Source organism: Mus musculus, chromosome 15 (genome assembly GCF_000001635.26).
Source record: "Mus musculus strain C57BL/6J chromosome 15, GRCm38.p6 C57BL/6J".
NCBI classification, from domain to species: Eukaryota; Metazoa; Chordata; class Mammalia; order Rodentia; family Muridae; genus Mus; species Mus musculus.
In genome coordinates, this window is record NC_000081.6 from 24,995,792 (window position 1) to 25,016,758 (window position 20,967).

Consider the following 20,967-nt stretch of genomic DNA (forward strand, 5'->3'; position numbering starts at 1 on the left):
ATTTAAAAACTATGAACTAATTTGTTGGAAGAAATTTCAAGACAGGATAGCATTCAGGCTGTAGAATGGTTACTCTTCACTGTTCATACTCTGGTCTACAGTGAGAGAAACCCATCAAGTTGAGCATAAAAATAAAAACTGTTTGGTAAATAAAAATTTGAATTGTTTTATTTATTTATATTCCAATGTTGCTCCCCCTTCCCAGTCCACCCTCCCAGGGTTCTTCACTATGCCCTTGCCTCAGAGAGAACCCCACCCACCCACAGGTCAGAGATGGAAGGAAAAATATAAAAATTACGGCTTGATAAATAAAAGAATGTGATTGACTTAAAATTGCACAAAAGGCTGGGGGAAAGAAAATGGTGTAATTGATAAAGAACTTACCATCTCTGAAGATGACCATCTTCAGTTCTGGGATTATAGGAAAGCTGTCTTGATGAAGGCTTCACCTAACAAGGGCTCCAAATAAGTACACTTAAAGGAGAGGCTCTGCCTTGAAAATGTCTCTTAAGAGTTTCCATGCTTGAAAATAACTAAGAAAGTGGGTTTTCCCCCTAGAGAATATTTCTTCAAATTCAGCAACTGCAGTACACAGAGACCACTATGGTATTGATAGAACAGGACTAGGTTACATGCAGCCAGCAGCTAAGGTGTTGTCCGGGAAGGACTGGTTGTGCAAGCATTAAATATGCCCAAGTGAGAGTTGATAGAGGTTTGCTCCCCACTTCTAGAAAGCCAGAGACCATAGAATTGTAGTAGGGTCAAGTTCCTTTCAATGGTGCCCTGAGAGGCTATTGCACTAAGTTAGGAAGGTAAAGACAAAGTTAATTCTCCAAGGGTTTTGGGTATGCCAGGATTGTGATAATCTGCAGTAATGAAGTGTATTTGGCCCAACATAGAGGGTTCAAACTGCAGAGATGGAGGGCTGGGACTATCCAAGGCCTTTGGAACCCAGATGATTTCATCATGAACTTCAGATGTTGTCATATAAGCCAGATGTGGAGCTGTAGGACTTGGCATTTGCTTTGTTGAGTATTGGTCTTTTTTTAATCTAATATATATATATACATATATATATAAAATATTATATATTATTCATTCAATTATTTTGCAATTAGAATGCTTACTCTTGGCCATTGACTATTGGAACTCTGTTTCTTACATATATATGTTTTTTTTAATAAGTTAAGAGTTTGCCTGAATCTCATTGTATACACTACACTTAAACTTTTGAACAGTGTTAATATTGTTACAACTTTGGAGTCTTATAGAACCCATGTTTATGAAGTTTATGAAACATTTTGCACTGTGAGATGAGAATATGTCTTCATGGACTGCAGGTAGAATGTTTTGTTTTAAAATGATGGGTTTGGGTTAACAAAGGAATAAAGGTGTGATGATAAATCTTCATTGTCGACTTGACTGAATTTAGAATCACCATGGAAATACATAGTATGACAATAGGAAGGCTCCAGAAAGGTTTATCTGAGTAGGGAAGACTCACACTGATTGGGGATAACCACATCTCATAGAGTCTTAAGGGGAATGAGAGTTACAACGTGATCAGAGCAAAAGCATTCATCTCTGCTTCCCAATGAAGGTATTCATCATTCTCACACTGTCCTTGCCAAAGTATTATCCAAAATTAATCCTTTTCCCCTTATTCTTTGCTTTGTATTTTATCACAATAATGAAGAAAAACTGATATAATTAGAATTTTCCTGATGACTAAAGATAGAAAACATTTTTGGAAATATTTGTTTGTTCTTTATTTCTTCATTTTGAGAACTATCTTTTCAATTAATTATTCCACTTTCTTATCTGCTATCTTTTTCAATTTTGATAATTCTTTATATATTCTAGATGTTAATTTGTGTCCCATGAAAGAGAAGCAAGAGATATTAAGGAAGCAAGAGATATTAAAATATTAATAAAATTGGCATGAAAGAAGAATGAAGTACTTGAAGAGGGATAGAGAACTTTCAAGAGGGGGAAAATATGAGGTTAAGTGTGCTCAATGTGGCAGATGTGTGAAAATAACATAATGAACTCTATTATTTTGTAAGCTACCTAAAAATTTAAAAACTCATTTTAAGGGAAACTAGGTATGAACATCTTAACTCAGAGGACTTGAGAAGCTATAGAAACAATGTAACAAAAATAAAGCATTGTATAAACCCAGTAACAAAGCCATTGGTATTAATTTAATATGATGCATTATCTTGATAAGCCAAAAGTTAACCTGCTTCAGATTTGAACACCATGATACTACATGGTGGTGTGAACAGCATTTGACATGCCTGTGATGTGCTGAGCTCTGCTTGTTCAAGCCACCTACTGCTCTTTGCTACTCAGGCATGTGTAGAACATTTCTTAAACAATGATTCATGCCATCTGTGAGGATTTGTATATGCTCGGCCCAGGAAGTGGCACTATTAGAAGGTATGGCCCTGTTGGAGTATGTATCTCACTGTGGGTGTGGGCTTTAAGATCTTTTTTTTTTAATATTTTTTTATTACGTATTTTCCTCAATTACATTTCCAATGCTATCCCAAAAGTCCCCCATACCCCCCCCCCCGCCAATCCCCTACCCACCCATTCCCCTTTTTGGCCCTGGTGTTCCCCTGTACTGGAGCATATAAAGTTTGCGGGTCCAATGGGCCTCTCTTTCCAGTGATGGCCGACTAGGCCATCTTTTGATACATATGCAGCTAGAGTCAAGAGCTCCAGGGTACTGGTTAGTTCATAATGTTGTTCCACCTACAGGGTTGCAGATCTCTTTAGCTCCTTGGATACTTTCTCTAGCTCCTCCATTGGGGCCCCTGTGATCCATCCAATAGTTGACTGTGAGCATCTACTTATGTGTTTGCTAGGCCCTGGCCTTGTCTAACTGCCTGGAAGCCAGTATTCTGCCAGCATCCTTCAGATGAAGATGTAGAACTCTCAGCTCCTGCTGCACCATGCCTGCCTAGAGGCTTCCATGCTCCCCCTCGATAATGGACTGAACCTCTGAACCTGTACTCCACTCACAATTAAATGTTGTCCTTATACTATTTTGCCTTATTCATGGTGTCTGACATAGCATGGTGTCTGTTAAAACCCTAACAAAGACAGCATCCTTTAGCCTTCACTTCTGAAAAAGTGTTCAGTACTTACTCTCTTCCAATTCTCTTTTTATTAGCTACTGACCATCAAAGATGCTATTGGTGTCATTAGTTTGTAAGAAGGAAGATTGGGGTCTTTTATATTCATTGGCAGGGTTTGGAATCCTTGGCTCCATTTCTGATCTATTTTCTCTGTTCCACAGGACTAGTACCACCTATTTGGCATCTTTTGTGTTTTAAACGTAAATAGTTATGTTACCTGAGTTTAACTTGTACTTCAACCTCTGCCTGAAATCTCCTAAATTCCATCCCAACATCAGTCATATGTGATGACTTCAACCTTCCTTTTCTAAAAAGCTCTCCCAAGACCCTCGTCTTAAACAAGCTCCTCTATTATATCCCCAAAGAGCCAAGGATATTCTTAATCTATCACTGTTTGTTGGTGATATCACTGCATCGCCAAATGTGCTCAAAACACCTGCACATTGTTCCTATTGCACCTGTGTGGATAGCACATGGACTACATAACAAATACTGATCAAATTGAGGAAGGGGAATGAACTTATGAAAATTAGCAGTGTTTAGTTCAAATGAAATAAATATCCACAACAGAAAAGCCTTCTTAGCCACAAAATACTTTATTTCCATGTTTATATTAAGACTTATTTCACATCAGTTACTTTGAAATCCAACAAGGCATAGAAATACTTTTTTTTTAATTTTTAAATTCAACTTAGCATTTAATGTGCATTTGTGTTTGCTTGCATATATACATGTGTAGCTCATGTATGCCTACTACCCATGAAGGTCAAAAAAAGAGTATCAGATCGCCTGCAACTGGAGTTATAGACAGTTGTGACGCATCATGTGAGCACTGGGATCAGCTCAGGTTCTCTCTAAGAATGACAGCTGCTCATAGCAGCTGAGTCAATTCTCCAGCCCCCGAATTTATGTTTTATGTATAAATGTATATAGCATGCACTTCTCTGTGACAAATACGTTGTCAGTTAACTATAGAATAATTTTCTCCCATTTTTGCTATTCTTTGGTAGGCTTGGTCACGTCTCCTTTTATAAAGGTCTTGTGTGTCACAAAATAACAATTCAGTATTCTACCTGAGGTAATTTAAATGCCACACTCTGAATTCTGAAGACAATGGACAATCTTTAAATTTTAGTTGTAAGTGAAAACAATTCTCAGGGTCACAAAGTTTCATAGCTCTTTACGTACATGTGAGTCTTAAGTGAAAACCAAATGAACTTGTCTTGGTCCCTTCCCTGTTATTGTGATAAAATACAAAGAGTAGAGCAATGTGCAACAGGAAGAACTATTCTATGTCAATGGGTCTGTAGAGAGAAGCCGTAACTGGAGAGAGAGCATGGCAGCAGGTGGCTGAAGTCGGAAGCTAACTGATCACATTTCTTCAGCACACCTGGAAACAGAGAACTGGAAATTGGCTTGGGCTATAAACATTCAAAGCACTCCCTGGTGACTACTTCTTCCAGCAAGTCTACACCTTCCCCAGATTGCATACAACTCCCTAAACAGCACCACCAGATGCAGGCTAGTTATTCAATCATGTGGGCCTATGGGGAAATTTTCTCATTAAAACCACTATCACACAGTCTCTATCACATTATCTCATATTTTCGACTTATCAGTAACTCTGAAGTACTAATTATATGTCTAATTCCGTCAATGAAAGGAACCTTGCAATGACCTATTCTACCAATTCTTTAATGCAAAAAAAATGTTATATAAATCAGAGATCAACTATGAAATGTGACGATCAAAAGAGCTGAGCTGGAAGAAATATCCTTAAAAATTTGTTATTTCTGAATGATGAAGTTATATCATATCCAATATCAATCTGCATGTTTTTTGAGGTAGACAAAGTGAATAAAATACTAGGTATTTGGAGATATGATGAAAATGTTAGGCATACAGAGAATTGATACAATGTAAGTATCTTACTTATTCATGTAATCATTCCTTCAATGGAGCTTTGGTTTATACGATTTTTGCAACTGACTGAATTTACTGGTGTTAATGAGATAAAATTTATGGAACTTACTAAAGTTAATAAATCTTCTCTTAACTTCATAACTTTGGACTTTATTCTGCTTGTTCTGGTTTTAAATTGGCCATGTATTTTTTATTTAAAAACAATCCATCATTTCCACTTAGAACAGATATCCTCATTTTTAATAACATTATAGTCATGAATTATCAAATTATGTTTAAAAAAAACTTTGCTACTAAGAAAATAGCATTGATTCATCAAAATATATAACCACTAACTCAGACTAAGTGCTGTCATGAGATGCTATAATGGTGATGGTGTTGGGAGTCTGAACTCCCATGGAAATTACTTTCTCAATTGCCAAGGAGATGAAAAGGTTTTAGAAGGATTCTTTTAAAACACAAATGATGTGGGAATTATGACATGGATAAGGAATAATCCTTTCAATTCTGTGTGGAAACAGCATCCTACCAGTGCTAAGAGACATATATTAAAATCCATATCCTTCAACAATACTGCCTAATATGTTTTAAAAGGTTTATTTGGTCTCTTTTAGTGTATAATGGATTTTTTTTACTGCGTAGATATATTTTATCCAGTGAATAAGGAAACCAAATGGTTAAAAAGAGATGCTGCCCTTTCTATGCATACAAATAGCTGGTTTTACAACATTAAGCTTTGGTGAGTCTGGAAAAGCCAACCCTTGTCCTATTTAAAGATTAGTAAGATGATACGAACCACATTAACCTAGTGAATGGCCCAGGTGAACTTCATGCTGTTTCAGAACTTGTGGCAGAAATAACAGGTGCATATCTGAAAGGGCGTGAGTAAACACACAAGTGCTCAGCAATGGCTTCCAAAGAGCAGTGCTTCATAGCAGCCAGAGAAGGCAATTTTTCATGATTTGTGGCTGAATGGCTCATTATCAGAGTAAGAGTAGTTCTTAATTTCCTAAATCCCATCCCCTTAAGACATCACAAAAGTTGTGTGATTGTCTTGCCCTTCCACCCTCTGATTTCTTTCCAGCTTAAGCACTGGTCCCGCTGTCAGATATTAGTTACACACTCTGCAACATTGCTGTCTGCATGGGCTAAATATTAGACTTTATTAGACAACTAACCAAGAAGTCACCAAACTCGTAAGTGACATAATTCAATAAATAAGTCGTTTGGTGGTTATTCAGGGTCAGCTTCCTACACGATGATCATCTGCCAAGGTTACTTCCATCTTCTGGCCCCACTGTCTTCTAGAGCACTTGAAATCTCTGCCTGAAATCTGGCTAAGCCGGTGGGGAAATTCTTGGCAGAATCTAGCAATAGTATTGTGTGCAAGACAGGAGATGGTACATGTCTCTTCTACACACATCCCATTGACAGAGCTCAGGACCACACAGATGCCTGGGAAACAGTGAACCTGTTTCCATTGCCTCCTAACAAATCACAGAAATAAATTCAGTGTCCTTACACATGGCTATTGTCTCACAGTTTACTTGGATCAGAAGTCTACACAGGGCTTAACTGGCTTCTCTGCTCAGACTCTCTCATAATTGGAATCAAGACTTGAGCCTGACTCCATTTTCAGCAGGGAACTCACCTGTTGATGAGTCTATTCTGAAGTCAACTCGGCATGCCAGATTTCATTTCCTATGTCTGTGTTGAAAAGTTCCTGACTTTTTCCTGGGTGCAGGCTGGAGTCGGCTCTCAGGATCTTGAAGCTATCTGCACATCCTAGAGATTTTCTGCTACACCTTGCCATAGCAACCTTCACAATACAGTTGCTTAGTTCAGAAAATGAACAAAATAAACATTATTTATATCCTACTCCCTTTCCTGCCAATCTCTCACTCCTCTCCTTCTCTTCAGAATGGGTACTACAATAATGGAGGGAGGGACTCTCAGTTGCTCAGTAAGAAAATGATATCTCAGACCAGGAGAAAAAAGACAAGAAAACAAATGGATAAATTCAAGCTTCGTTTAAAAGGAAAACATAATCTGATTTAGTAATTAGAAGGCTGAGTGAAAGGGGCAAAATTATTATAATCTGCCACAGTCATTCGAAATATGTCACTGGAGTCACCCGACCTTTATGATTTTGTTTAGAATCTCATTTAAAAGTCATCTTTACATTGTATGCTATTGCAAAGTCTTCCTTTCTGACAGACAGCAGGATTCACTGCGCATTAATCACACAATATTTAACCTTGTGTGCTCCATATATGTGTGGCTGTCTGAGCTCCATGATGATAAATTTACTGAATGTAAGAGCAAGGCCTGTCCCTGGTAAAAAATATGTAAGCTCTGTAACAGCCAGGAGTGGTGCTTATATGGTCATCAGTGTATATTGTTGAAATACTATATGTGCATCCATATGCCAAGACTTTGTGGCTTTCATAACTGTTTGGTTTGCTAAAATTTGAATCCAAGTATTTGACTGGCTTTCATCATTAGTGTTGCCATCATGATCTCTGTAAAAGAATCTCAGGGTTTTGCAATGAATGAATGATTACATTTGAGAACTCTTGACACAGGCCAAAGGACTTATTACACAGTTTTAAAAATATGGCATTTTATTCAACAGCAAATTTTCTCTTATTAATTTTATTCCTTTGCATCTTCCCTAAATAATAGATTTTTGGTTGGTTGGATTCATGAGTTATTATATCAGTTTTGGCCAAATATTCAAGATAAAAAGTGAGCCTTCAATTCACAACTGTTACCAACCTCAAGAAATTATTACATATATGAATATTTCAATGGATGCTGTGCCCTCAGTGGGTAAAGAGAAAAATAAATCCAACCTTCTTTATATTTTTTAATATCCACATTCCTGAATGCCAATATAAATACAACTCTTAAAGCATTAATAACTAGCTTCTTCCCAGGGTTCAGGAACCAACATAGAAAAAGAGACAATAAGATTTTAAGAGTCAGAGGTGACAGATGACATGTAGGGAGGAGTTTTTTCTGGACGTTGCAAGGCAGTTTAACATATGAACTCATGTTGGAGCAGTTGTGATAGCATGCTCAAGACCCTTCAAGCTCAAGCCAGAGAAAATTTCAGCATAGAAAGGAGAGGTGGGTGTGATTCCCTCACCTAGAAGAGGAGCAATTGGCAACTTATAGCTTCTAAGAGAAAGAGAATCTGTTTTCTTTAAGGGAGTGGCCCCTGTTATGTTGATCATACTTGAATGAAGGTTGCATATCCAAGTGTATTAACAGCACAAACTGTACTTGATGTTTATTTTATTTTTGTTTGTTTGTTTTTTGTTGTGTTTTTGAAATGATACAAAATTAACTTGCTTAGGATGAAGGATGGATCTGGATCTGGAGGGAGTTGAGGGAAGACTAAATACGACCAAATACATTGTGCAAGATTCTCAAAGATCTAATTAAAATAGGAAATAAAAAAATAAATATATACATAGTTCAGTTATCGCCATAGAGCTATGAACAGGTACAGCTTTCCCCATGTCCTCCTTGGCTTGTAACAGCTCCAGTCCATGGCTACCAGTGAGACCTACCTGTGCTACCTGTCACAACCCTCCCAGTCAGGTGACATCAGCACCTCAAACAGCAGCCATTGCGTTGGAGTGTTTCAGTCTTGACACAGTGTTTTCCATTGGAGGGTGGTTGGGGGAACACTTGTGACTACAATTTTATGTGAATCACTGCTAGTAAGCCCATTCAAAATGAACTTAAGCAGACTATCAGTTAGCATAATAAGTATGCACTTTCAACTACCATTTGGAGTCTACCTTTTCTTCAGAATCTTGATTCTGGTCTCTGAAGCCAGAGTTAAGCCAAAGGTGCCCACTCTTCTAAGGCAGAGTGGATTGATAGACAGTGCTAAGACCCAGATTCCAGTGAGGACTTTATTTTTCTGAGTGGAAATCTAGGAGGGATTGGAGGGCTGCTACTCATGACTCTTATATTCTATAATCTCAACAACTTTGAAAATTGTACTTTACCAGAACTTTGCCAGTCATTTCGACCCTGAATTAGATCGAGCCTTCCTCCAATCTTTCTCTGTTTATTATTATTATTATTATTATTGTTGTTGTTGTTGTTGTTGTTGTTGTTGTTGGATAGTTTCTTTATTTACATTTCAAATGTTATCCTGGTTCATGGGTTTCCCTCCTAAAAACACCCTCCCCCTGTCCCTTCCCCCTCTCCCTGCTCACCAACCCACCCACTCCTGCTTCTTCGCCCTGGCATTCCCCGACACTGGGCATAGAGCCTTCACAGGACCAAGGGCCTCTCCTCCCACTAGTGACTAATTAGGCCATCCTCTGCTACATATGCAGCTGGAGCCGTGAGACCCACCATGTATGCTTTTTTGTTGGTGGTTTAGTCCCTGGGAGCTCTGGGGGGTACTGGTTAGTTCATATTGTTGTTCTTCCTATGGGTCTGCAAACTCCTTCAGCTCCTTAAGTCCTTTCTGTAGCTCATTCATTGGAGACTCTATGCTCAGTCCAATGGATAACTGTGAGCATCCACTTCTGTATTTGTCAGGCACTGGCAGAGTCTCTCAGGAGACAGCTATATCAGGCTCCTGTCAGCAAGCACTTGTTGGCATCTGCAATAGCATCTGGGTTTGGTGATTGTATATGGGATGGATCCCCAAGTGGGGCAATCTCTGGATGGTCATTTCTTCAGTCTCCTCTCCATACTTTGTCTCTGTAACTCCTCCCATGGGTGTTATGTTCCCCCTTCTAAGAAGGGTAGAAGTATCCACACTTTGGTCTTTGTTCTTCTTGAGTTTCATGTGTTTTGCAAATTGTATTCTGAGCTTCTGGGCTAGTATCCACTTATCAGGGAGTGCATACCATGTGTGTTCTTAAAGCTGGGGAAGGAGACAGCTGGCTCAGGCTTGGCAGGCTTGTTTATTGGATGGATGTATACTCAGGGTGCCTTCCCAGGGAAAGACGGACAGGTCAAGCAATTTCATTCCACCGTTTTGGTCTCAAAATAAAACTTATATTGAAAAATTATAATTCAGAAACTATGGCATAAACATACCGAGGTCATCTGAACCCTCTTGCCTTGGAAATGAGTCTAGACTGCTTATGGGTTCTGTATGTAGACAAGACTTTTTCATGATGTCCAGAGGGAGTAGGAGACACTCCATGTAGTCGTATCTCGTGTAGAATTGTCTCCTAAGGGGGAAAGAATCTAAGTCTTGTAAAAAGCATCAGGAGTAGAGTGATACTGTAATCAAAGAACCAGAGCATTCCCAAGATAAAAGTCATAAGGACATCGCGGCTCAGTAGAGACAAAGTGCCCAGAACAGCGCTAAATTCGTTAGAGGTGAAACAGATCTATGCAGCGAAGAATCTCAGGCCAGGTTAACCACTCAGTTTTACAATGTTGCTTGGAAAGCTTTGAGGTGTTTGAGAATAAAAGTAGTCTGAATTAATGTGGAAGCAATAAAATAAGAAAAAGCTTAGGATTTTATTATACGTTTGATATATCTGCTTTCTTCCCTGGAAGCATGAGTCATACTTAAAAGTTAATTCATTCAGTAGCTTTTGGATCCTAAATAAATCTTCCAACAAAATGAGAGTGTGGGGAATACCAAGATCATTTACAAAGATTCTGTGACCTGAAATAACTCACATTAGTGAGAAAATGAGAGAGAATTAGTTTAAAAGCATTGTATGATTAAGCCTCTTATACAGGAGTAGAACTAGTGTGTGCCAGATGGCTGCAGCCACGGAACCAAGAGCAGGTACTGCGAAATCAATACTCTTAGGATATCTTCAGTGGTCCACTGAGATATAACATGTCCCTGATCAATCCAACTCCTTGGAACACAGTTCAGTTTAATGGTAGGTAAATCTTTCTAGTGCAATCAGAAGATAGGACAGAAGATGGTGGCCATGCTATATAGGCAGTAGGATAGATGGGTAAATGGATCCCCACAGGAATAAATCTTTATATGTGACACAGTCTTTGAAGACATGGAGCTAACCACTAAGTCTGTGTTCAGGAAGTTTTCTGCCACTTAGGGCAGCAGTTCTCAAACTGTAGTTTGAGACCTCTTTGGGGACACGTTACAATTCTTAACAGTAGCAAAATTACAGTTATAAAGTTACAGTTATGAAGTAGCAATGAATTATTTTTTCAGCTGGGGAGGTACCATAAGATGAGTAACTATACTAAAGGGTCACAATTTTTCTCATTAGAAAGATTGAGAACCGCTTAGGGTTTTTTTCTAAGCTGCCTTTCTGCCTTATCCATTCAGTTTATATTCTTTATATAAATAAATTGAAAATTAGAGATATAAAGACAATAAAAAGGTACATGATGTTTTTATATTTGAAGGACTGGAATTTAACAAAGCCATCTCAGGGCAAGGGTAAAAGAAGAAATCAACTTTAGAAGGAAATGGCATATTTTAGAAGAGTTGTTAGCCAAGCATCCTGATGTAACTCAAACAAACAAACAAACAAACAAACAAAAAACCCTCTATCCATCAGTGGTAACAGGGAAGCTAGTATCTATCCTCTACTAAAAATGCCAAATTTTTGTCAATGCTAAGAAAGTTCTGTTTGGAGAGAGAATAAAATTGCAAAGTAATCACCAATGAAATCTTACCTTTATGAGCAACTACAATACAAGCGCCCAGTACAAAGACATATGGCCTGATAATACAGACAGCAGAGAACATAATAGCTTATGCAATCAGGAAACTTTCTTCGAATTTTATAAAATCTGGGGCTAGAGGAAAGGAGGAAAGCAGGAAAGCATGTGTCCTGATCTTACAGAAGACTACAGATGAGCTCTCAGGACCCTCACTGAACGCTTCTAGACTCTGAAGGCATCTGCACTCACACGCACATATCCCACACAAATACACATAAGCACATGACTGAAAGCAAGAAAATAAATCTTCAAAATGAAACATAAACTCTATGAAATCTACTACTGGCAAAGGGCTGGCAAAAAAAGGAGTCTACCAAGCTATTACCAGAAGTTTGGCAACATGTCAAAATGTTAATGTTCTTGGCTTTAATCAGAGTACATGATTGAAAAAAGCAGCCTAAATAATTAGTCAGTAAACATATTCAAAAACAGCTATGGGAAGGGACCTGCCCCAACTTTATATATCATATTAAAATCTAGAAATATTTCAGTGCCTATCAGGAAAATAATGTGTTAAATAACTTAGAGAAGAGCCAATAGATTCTCAGGGGACCATTACAGACCATGCTGGGAATCACAATCTACTATGTACACAGAGGGATGTAGATTGAAATTTTATGTTTAAGTTAAAATTTTTGCCAAAAAATAGTGTGAATAAGAGATGGAAAATGACAATCTTTCTGCTTCCTTTTTCGCATACATCCCGGGGCCTTGAGGGAATGACTTTGATAATGGCATCCCATTTAGCGCCAAGAGCTCCAAAGGTCCTCATTCTCTGCACATTGTCCAGTGTGGGTCTCTGTGTTACTTTCCATCTGCTGGTAAAAAGATGCTTTTCTGTTGAGGACTGTGTAGGGCACTGATGTTTAGGTATAACAGTATGCCATTAGGGTCATTTTATTGTTATGTTCCATTAGCAGAATAATGGTAATAGGGTTTTTTTTTCCTAGTCTCATGACCTATCTAGTCTCAGGTTCTTGGCCACGTTAGCATTATGAGGAATAGGTTCCATCTTACTGAATGGGCCTTAAATTCAATGTAAAAAAAAAAAAAAGTTAGCTGCTTCCATAATATTTTGAAAAGTCAGCCATGGTACATGACTCCAAGAAAAGAATATCCTCCAGACACTATAGGCTAATGGACCTATGAACTCACAGAGATTGGTGACAGTGTGCAAAACACCCGCACAGGTTCAAACAAAACAAAATCTTAGCACAGAGAGGAGGAAATGGATAGAAAGTCCCACCCCCTAACCTAGAAGCTATTTGCAATTTATATCTTCTGGAAAGACACTATCAGTTTTCCCCAGCAGAATGACATGGGTATATCAGTCATACTGCAGGGCAGGCTCCATGCCCAGTAGCTACCCAACACAATGCAGGCTCCATGTATTTTGTGTGCTTTGTTGTTTCCTTTTGGCTTGGCTTGGTATATTTGACTTATTGGGATTGGTTGATTGGTTGGTTCATTCGTTGGTTGGATTTTATCTTACTTATGTTGTTGTTGTTGTTGTTGTTTTAAAGAGCATAGACAGTGAGAGGCGTCATGAAGTTGGGTGGGTAAAGAGGGGAAGGAGGGGAAAGGATTTGGGAACTGTGGAAACAGTATATGTTCAAAATCTATGGGGAAAAAAAAACATTTCAATACAAAATGGAAGCTTTTCCAAAGAGTACAAATGTAAATGATAAAACATGCCCTGCAAAGGGCTATCAATAATTATCAAATTGATAGAGAATTTTCACCTCAAGACATCTCACTGCCTTCAATATTTAATTTTCTGTTTACTCTCTTTCTCTGCATATTTTTCTATTTTCTGAGATTTATTTGCACCCAACAAATGGACAGAAGCAGCTCATTCCTGTTATTGAACTAGGGAAGGCTGAAAGAAGCTTCCGGGTCTGTGTTCATTCAGAGATGATGCATCTAATCTTCAAGAGACTGGAAACCCCAGGGAGTTTAGAGGTCAGGTGGGGTGGGGGGTGGGGACATCCACATGGAGACAGGTGGGTGGGTAGGTGGTATGGGATGTGGAACTGTCAGAGGGTGGATGGGGGGAATAAAATATGGAATATAAAAAATTAATTAATAAAATAAAATACAGTATTCAATCACTAAAAAGGAAATTTATGACTGGCCAAATTGTTAGTGTTAGTAGGATGGAACTTTAGAGTTTATGGTTATAAGAGTCAGAAAGGAGAGGTTAATAATCTCAATGCCATATTCATTCGGTATCAACAAGCAGATCTCAAGGTTGAAAAATTCATAATACCCCCCAAAGCACAGGAAACAAAAGTAAAATTAGTAAATAGGATTAGATCAGCTTCTCAAGCACAAAAGCAGCAATCTGGCAACTGACAGGATGAAGAGAGAGAATAGGGATGGAGAATATTCACAGACCTTTCTATGGGAGCAACACCATGACAGCAACAAAGAACCTGCATGACAAAGAACTGAAAAGACAGAATTCCTGTCAATATACTTTTTTTTAAAAAAGCCTAGTATCATCTAAAGATGGTTTGGATAGTAGTTTGGACATAAGATAGTAGTTGGGGTCAACACACGAGCAAGCCACTTTAATATGGAAACCCACTCCTTGCAGGTGAAAGACCCACAACGTGAGGACTCCCCCACGTTCTGACTCAGGAGAGGCGACACCCCAAAATCACCAACGAGAAAACGGTCTTGTTGCAAATTGCAAGAGGATTTTTATTCAAGAGCGCTCTCGGGCCCACGGTCATACACCACGCAGGGGTAGAGGACTGTGGCGCCCCGAGTAGATGAGTAAAGGGGTATTTAAAGGAGAAAAACCACAACTCAAGGAGGTGGGAAGGGCGTTGTTGGAAAATACCAAAAATACCAGGTAAGAGTCACAAGGAAGTACAAAGTCACAGGTGTCACAAGGAATACCTGGTAATTGTTAACTCTCAAGACAGTTTCTAAGAGCCCCTAACAATAGCACATTTGCATTGCAGCTTCCGGTAATGGTCAGGGTGACTTTCTTTGAATGAATACTCCTTGAACTCAGGAAGTGGGTGGGTGGAGGAATGTCACTATCTGTTTTATGATTAGCATACCTTGGAGCACTGAGTTTACTACTCTTTCACAGGGGAATGAGAAACAGACCACTCTGAGCACAGAACACACGTGGATGTACACTCCCAGTTTTCCCAGTGGTCAAGTCTATCGCTTTGGCCGTTCTTGAGTATGTGAATTAGAGAAGCAAGAACAAGCTAAGCTCAAATTCTACCACAGTGATTGTAAAGCACAGGTCACATGGAGGCAAAAGGCAGTGAAACTCAAGGATGTCCTGCTTTGCCCACGCCCAGGGGTTTCTTCCATCCCTCCACAGAATGGCCCTTGTTGCTTTCCTTCTGATGTCTCAGTTTCAACTTCCCATTAGCCATCACTAAATGTTCCTTCTGACTGGAGGACACTGAAATTTCTCCATTCATTTGGAGCAAAACACATCAGAGGTCAATAGTTTCAAGATAATCTCTTTTGTATAGAAGAATGATACTTAAATGTCTGCTTCAAAACTAAATCCAAGTGCCAGGAAATGATTCAATTTCTTGCTAGAAGCTGCCTGCTGACTTCCACAGTGGTAAGCTAGCTCCAGTTTGGTGACGTAGCCTGTGATAGATATCATGTAACTTAATTGTTTGGACCAGCACCTATTAGCAATGGCATTTTACTGAAGCAGGTATCTTTCCAAAGAACATATAAGACATGTACTTTGCGAGGCCTTGTGTTTGATCCTTGGAACATTAAAAAAAAAATGTTAGAAATGATCCAGGATGACTCTAATGAGATCAGTAATTGGATAGCGAAGTATTCGAATGTGTGTGTGTGAGTGAGTGTTGGTGTGTAAACATACATGTATATGTACTTATATATAGTATCCATTTTTTCCCTAACTTTATAGGTTGTATAGTATAGTGAAGAGATATTGTTGTTTAGAATAAGTTAGATCTTGCTGTGTTGTATGCTGGCCTGAGACTACAAGGACCAGGTACACCAGGGAGGCAGGCTGGGACTGAAAGAGACTTAGACGGGGAGAGGTTAATGGAGCCAAGACAGGATTCTGTTCAAGGTCCTCCAGTTTACTATGAGAGTCTACTTATAAAAGGGGAAGGCCCATCCCCCACCAGTCCATTCTTGGTGTCTGGAGCCAGCCTGTAGGTGATGTGCAGAATAGGATGTTCTTCCGGAATATCTCAGGGGCTTCTCAGCATGTAGCAGTGTCTTGGAGAGAGCAGTGGCAGGTGGCAGAACAAAAGAGCCATCTAGGTCGGAAGGCTCCATCCTTAGGTAATTTCCTTCTCAGTGGCAGCAAGATCAAAGTCTGGATCAGCCTACTTCAGGGCTAAGGGAGGCTACAATTCCTCCCTGATTATATAATAAAAATACCCGGACAGAGGCATAAAATTTATTTATGCTCCATAGTCCTGCCTGGGAAATATGGTGGCTGGTGGCCGTGCCTGCCTTAGGATCTCAGATCTTCTCAAACCATCCAATTCCGTCATAGGAGGCTACATGCAGCTAGTTTGTGTAATATTTCACACAAAGATGGCTCTGTGGTGAATTATCAACAGCCACGACCTTTTGGAATGTACCCATGTCTTAGATTGGTATGATTCCGGATCTGGTTGCCGTCATTGACTAACCAGCCCTCATAGCACACCTTATTCCCAAATCAGACCAAAGGCACAATATGTACTTAGAATTCTTATTGATGAAAATTAATAACTGCCACCTGCCTTGTTGGAGGCGAGGTTTTACATCTGCTGTAGTCGGGCTGAGGGCATTGCTGGCCTGCTTGAGAAACAAAGGTGGGACAGTGAAAAGCAACAGCTTCTTTGTGGAAGCCCAGGTACTTTATTCAGTTGCAAATTAGCAACAATCAAGCTCAGGCTCTGGCCTCCAGGTGTGGGGGAGCTGGCTTTGAGAATTAGCAAAAAGACCAGAGATTATCTGGAAGTGGAGGCTGTACTCCAAATTAACTTGCTAGGTAATTAAGATTTTTAGCTATCTTCAATAGGAATCTCTAATATTGGACTTATTACTAGACCAGTCCAAGATTGAGTTAGAATAATGGTTATATTGAAGGAAAAGGAAGAATCATTATAATTCTTTCTTATGACTAATCTTTCTAAGTCAGATTCCACAGTCTTTGATGTTCTTTTTTACCATAAGGTTAAAAAGCTTGAAGCAAGCCAGCTTTGCTTGTCCAAACTGAAAAAAATGGCAAGCAAGGATGGGCCGAAAACATGTACCCAATTCAGCTTCCTAGTCACTACAGTAAGGGCACTGAGCAAACTCACCTGTCTTGTCACATGAATTAGCCATCATGCTTCTGCAGCGTTCTGTGGAGAGAACCTATGCTTTTCCCTTTCCTAATAAGGTAGCTGTTCAGGATCAAACCATATGCCAATAAGTAGATCCTTTTAAGATACTACAAGGCATTTATTAAGTTCTGTGACATCCAAATTTCAAAATTCTAAAATAAAAGTATGATTTAAATAATGTGCGCAGGAATGCACTAAATAATATGCACAGGGATATAATTTCCCCCTTCTTTGTCTTTTAAGAAGCTAAAGTTTTGAAGAGGAAAAATTCCTGAATAGAACAGCAATGGCTTGTACTGTAAGATCGAGAATAGACAAATGGGTCCTCACAAAATTGCAAGGCTTCTGTAAGGCAAAAGATACCATCAATAACACAAAAAGGCCACCAACAGATTGGGAAAGGATCTTTACCTATCTTAAATCAGATAGGGGACTAATATCCAATATATACAAAGAGCTCAAAAAGCTGGACCCCAGAAAATCAAATAACCCCATTAAAAAATGGGGCTCAGAGCTAAACAAAGAATTCTCACCTGAGGAATACCGAATGGCTGAGAAGCACCTGAAAAAATGTTCAGCATTCTTAATCATCAGGGAAATGCAAATCAAAGCAATCCTGAGATTCCACCTCACACCAGTCAGAATGGTTAAGATAAAAAACTCAGGTGACAGCAGATGCTGGCAAGGATGTGGAGAAAGAGGAACACTCCTCCATTGTTGGTAGGATTGCGAGCTTGTACAACCACTCTGGAAATCAGTCTGGTGGTTCCTCAGAAAATTGGACATAGTACTACGAGAGGAGACCACAATACCTCTCCTGGGCATATATCCAGAAGATATTCCAATGGGTAAGAAGGACACATGCTCCACTATGTTCATAGCAGCCTTATTTATAATAGCCAGAAGCTGGAAAGAACCCAGATGCCCCTCAACAGAGGAATGGATATAGAAAATGTGGTACATTTACACAATGGAGTACTACTCAGCTATTAAAAAGAATGAATTTATGAAATTCCTAGCCAAATGGATGGACCTGGAGGGCATCATCCTGAGTGAGGTAACCCAATCACAAAAAACTCACATGATATGTACTCACTGATAAGTGGATATTAGCCCAGAAACTTGGAATACCCAAGATACAAGATACAATCTGCAAAACACATGAAACTCAAGAACGAAGACCAAAATGTGGACACTTTGCCCCTTCTTAGAATTGGGAACAAAACACCCATGGAAGGAGTTACAGAGACAAAGTTTGGAGCTGAGACAAAAGGATGGACCATCTAGAGACTGCCATACCCGGGGATCCATCCCATAATCAGCCTCCAAATGCTGACACCATTGCATACACCAGCAAGATTTTGCTGAAAGGACCCTGATAAAGCTGTCTCTTGTGAGGCTATGCTGAGGCCTAGCAAACACAGAAGTGGAGGCTCATAGTCAGCTATTGGATGGATCACAGGGCCCCCAATGGTGGAGCTATAGAAAGTACCCAAGGAGCTAAAGGGGTCTGAAACCCTATAGGTGGAACAACAATATGAACTAACCAGTACCCCACCCCCCAGAGCTCGTGTTTCTAGCTGCATATGTATCAGAAGATGGCCTAGTCAGACATCATTGGAAAGAGAGGCCCATTGGTCTTGCAAACTTTATATGCCTCAGTACAGGGGAACACCAGGGCCAAGAAGTGGGAGTGGGGGGGTGAAGGGAGTGGGGGGACTTTTGGGATAGCATTGGAAATGTAAATGAAGAAAATACCTAATTTTTTAAAAAAAGAAATACATGTGGAAAAAGTTAAAAAGAAGAAGGAGGAGGAGGAGGAGGAGGAGGAGGAGAAGAAGAAGAAGAAGAAGAAGAAGGAGGAGGAGGAGGAGGAGGAGGAGGAGGAGGAGGAGGAGGAGGAGGAGGAGAAGAAGGAGGAGAAGAAGAAGAAGAAGAAGGAGAAGGAGAAGGAGAAGGAGAAGGAGAAGGAGAAGGAGAAGGAGAAGGAGAAGGAGAAGGAGAAGGAGAAGGAGAAGGAGAAGAAGAAGAAGAAGAAGAAGAAGAAGAAGAAGAAGAAGAAGAAGGAGAAGAAGAAGCTAAAGTTTTAAAGTTCCACAATACCTTGTCCTTGAGAATTAATAATTCGTTGACAAAACATCTCAAATACGTGACTGTTATAGTCAGTTTTAATGTAACATGGACAGTGACTAATAGCACTCTCAATTGTTTCTCTTGAAGAGCAGTTGTAACTAGAAAGCTTGAAAAGTTATTAATAGTCATGTGCATAATTTATTTATTTATTAATCAGAAATGAGAGCATTCACTTGTAGCAATTTATTAAGTATAAGTCCTCAAGAATTAACACTATTTTGTGGAAACAAGTAGTAACTGAGGACACTAATAGCAAAGAATATTTTTATAATTTGATTTGCACAATTTCTATAAATATTAAAATATTATCTTAAACCATAATTCTTTTGAATATATAAAGAACGAGATTATATATCCAATCTATCTTATATGTAGGATCTATAGACTGTCTGAGATATAAATCCAGCATGGCATTGCTTTAAGATGTCTAGGCAATCTAGAACAATTTATTAAATGTCTAAAACAGCCTTCTTAAAAGGACAGCATTTTTCCTTATGAGTTGTATATGTATAAGCATTCGCAAATTTGAGAATTAATAGCATCTGAGAGACAAACAATTGTAATCTCTGAGATATAATATTGACTGTTAATATACAAATTAAGGTTTGATTGTTCAGCATTTTAAAACACCATCTATAGCACACAACTTAATTATCTGTGCTGAAGCAGGGGGAAGCTCAAAAGAATAAGCGTGTGATCCAATTCCCATCTACTTATTTCCCATAGAGGGGTTGTTTTTAAACACAGTAACTGGAATGCATGCATGCATGAATTTATAGAAGAAACAAAAACATGCATACAAACAATTTTTTAACTTATCTTTGGGATATTGATTGTCAAGTTTATATTAAATGATGGTATGCAATAGATCAATTATTAATATTCTGTAATAACCAATTTAATTGCTGTCTTAAACAACGAACAGACACTTTGTCAGGTTCTTAAGACACAGTTTTTGTTATAGTTGTCCCAAACTATATGAATTTATCTTACAATTCTTTATTAGCACCACAGAGGCCTTAATAGGTGTTAAAACTTTACTTTGAGGTGAAGAAGGATGATTTTACAACAAGGTTTTCTCTTGCCAAGGAATTGTTGTGGGCACATAACTAAAATAAGCAGGTAATATTTAATTACCATTGACTATAATTGATAACAATTATAAAAGCTTTCTTATTTTCTGCAAAGCCTTTTGTTCTTAGTTAATTTGTGTCATACTTAATAGCACTTAACAAAGGCTTAAGTCCTCCTGTGGTGAGTTTAAGGTGAGGTCTTAGCCAATTAACATCTCCTGGAAGCTTTTGAAAATAAAATTTTGAAGCAAATCAATTTCTCTTTCTTAGATTTTCTGTACCACGATATTATGGTATAACTAAAACCCTAAATATTAAAAGAATATTGCCTCTGAATCTTTTCTGGAGCAACAGCTACTCCCCAGAACTTAAAAGCTCCTTTAAGGTAAACTTCCCTTGAGAGGCATTAGCTAATAACATACTTTTCACTTAGGAAACAGTATACACTGAAAGATTCAAACTCTTAGCTTCTTGTATAGAAGCAGAAATGATACAAATTTTTCTTATACAATGTAAAGATGTGTTAGCCATACCTACAGCAATATTTTCCAGTGATTACCAGTTCACTAGAAGCAAAACTCTTTACAATTATCAGAATGCAAAGGAAAAAACAAACTCTTAAATCTATAATAACTACATGAAGTA

General features: G+C 38.7%; 1 long non-coding RNA gene across 12 annotated transcripts in view; it reads right to left on the reverse strand.

Moving 5' to 3' along the window:
- The window catches only part of Gm2824, a 51,880-nt gene that overhangs the window by 19,971 nt on the left and 10,942 nt on the right, over window positions 1-20,967 (reverse strand). For 6 of the 12 annotated variants that reach the window (XR_875063.3, XR_003951495.1, XR_003951492.1 and 3 more), the window contains one exon: window positions 3,724-10,282. This is a non-coding gene — a long non-coding RNA (predicted gene 2824). Of the gene's footprint in view, window positions 1-3,723; window positions 10,283-20,967 lie in introns of those variants that run through there. The other 6 variants (XR_003951499.1, XR_875061.2, XR_003951494.1 and 3 more) reach the window with 6 other exon arrangements.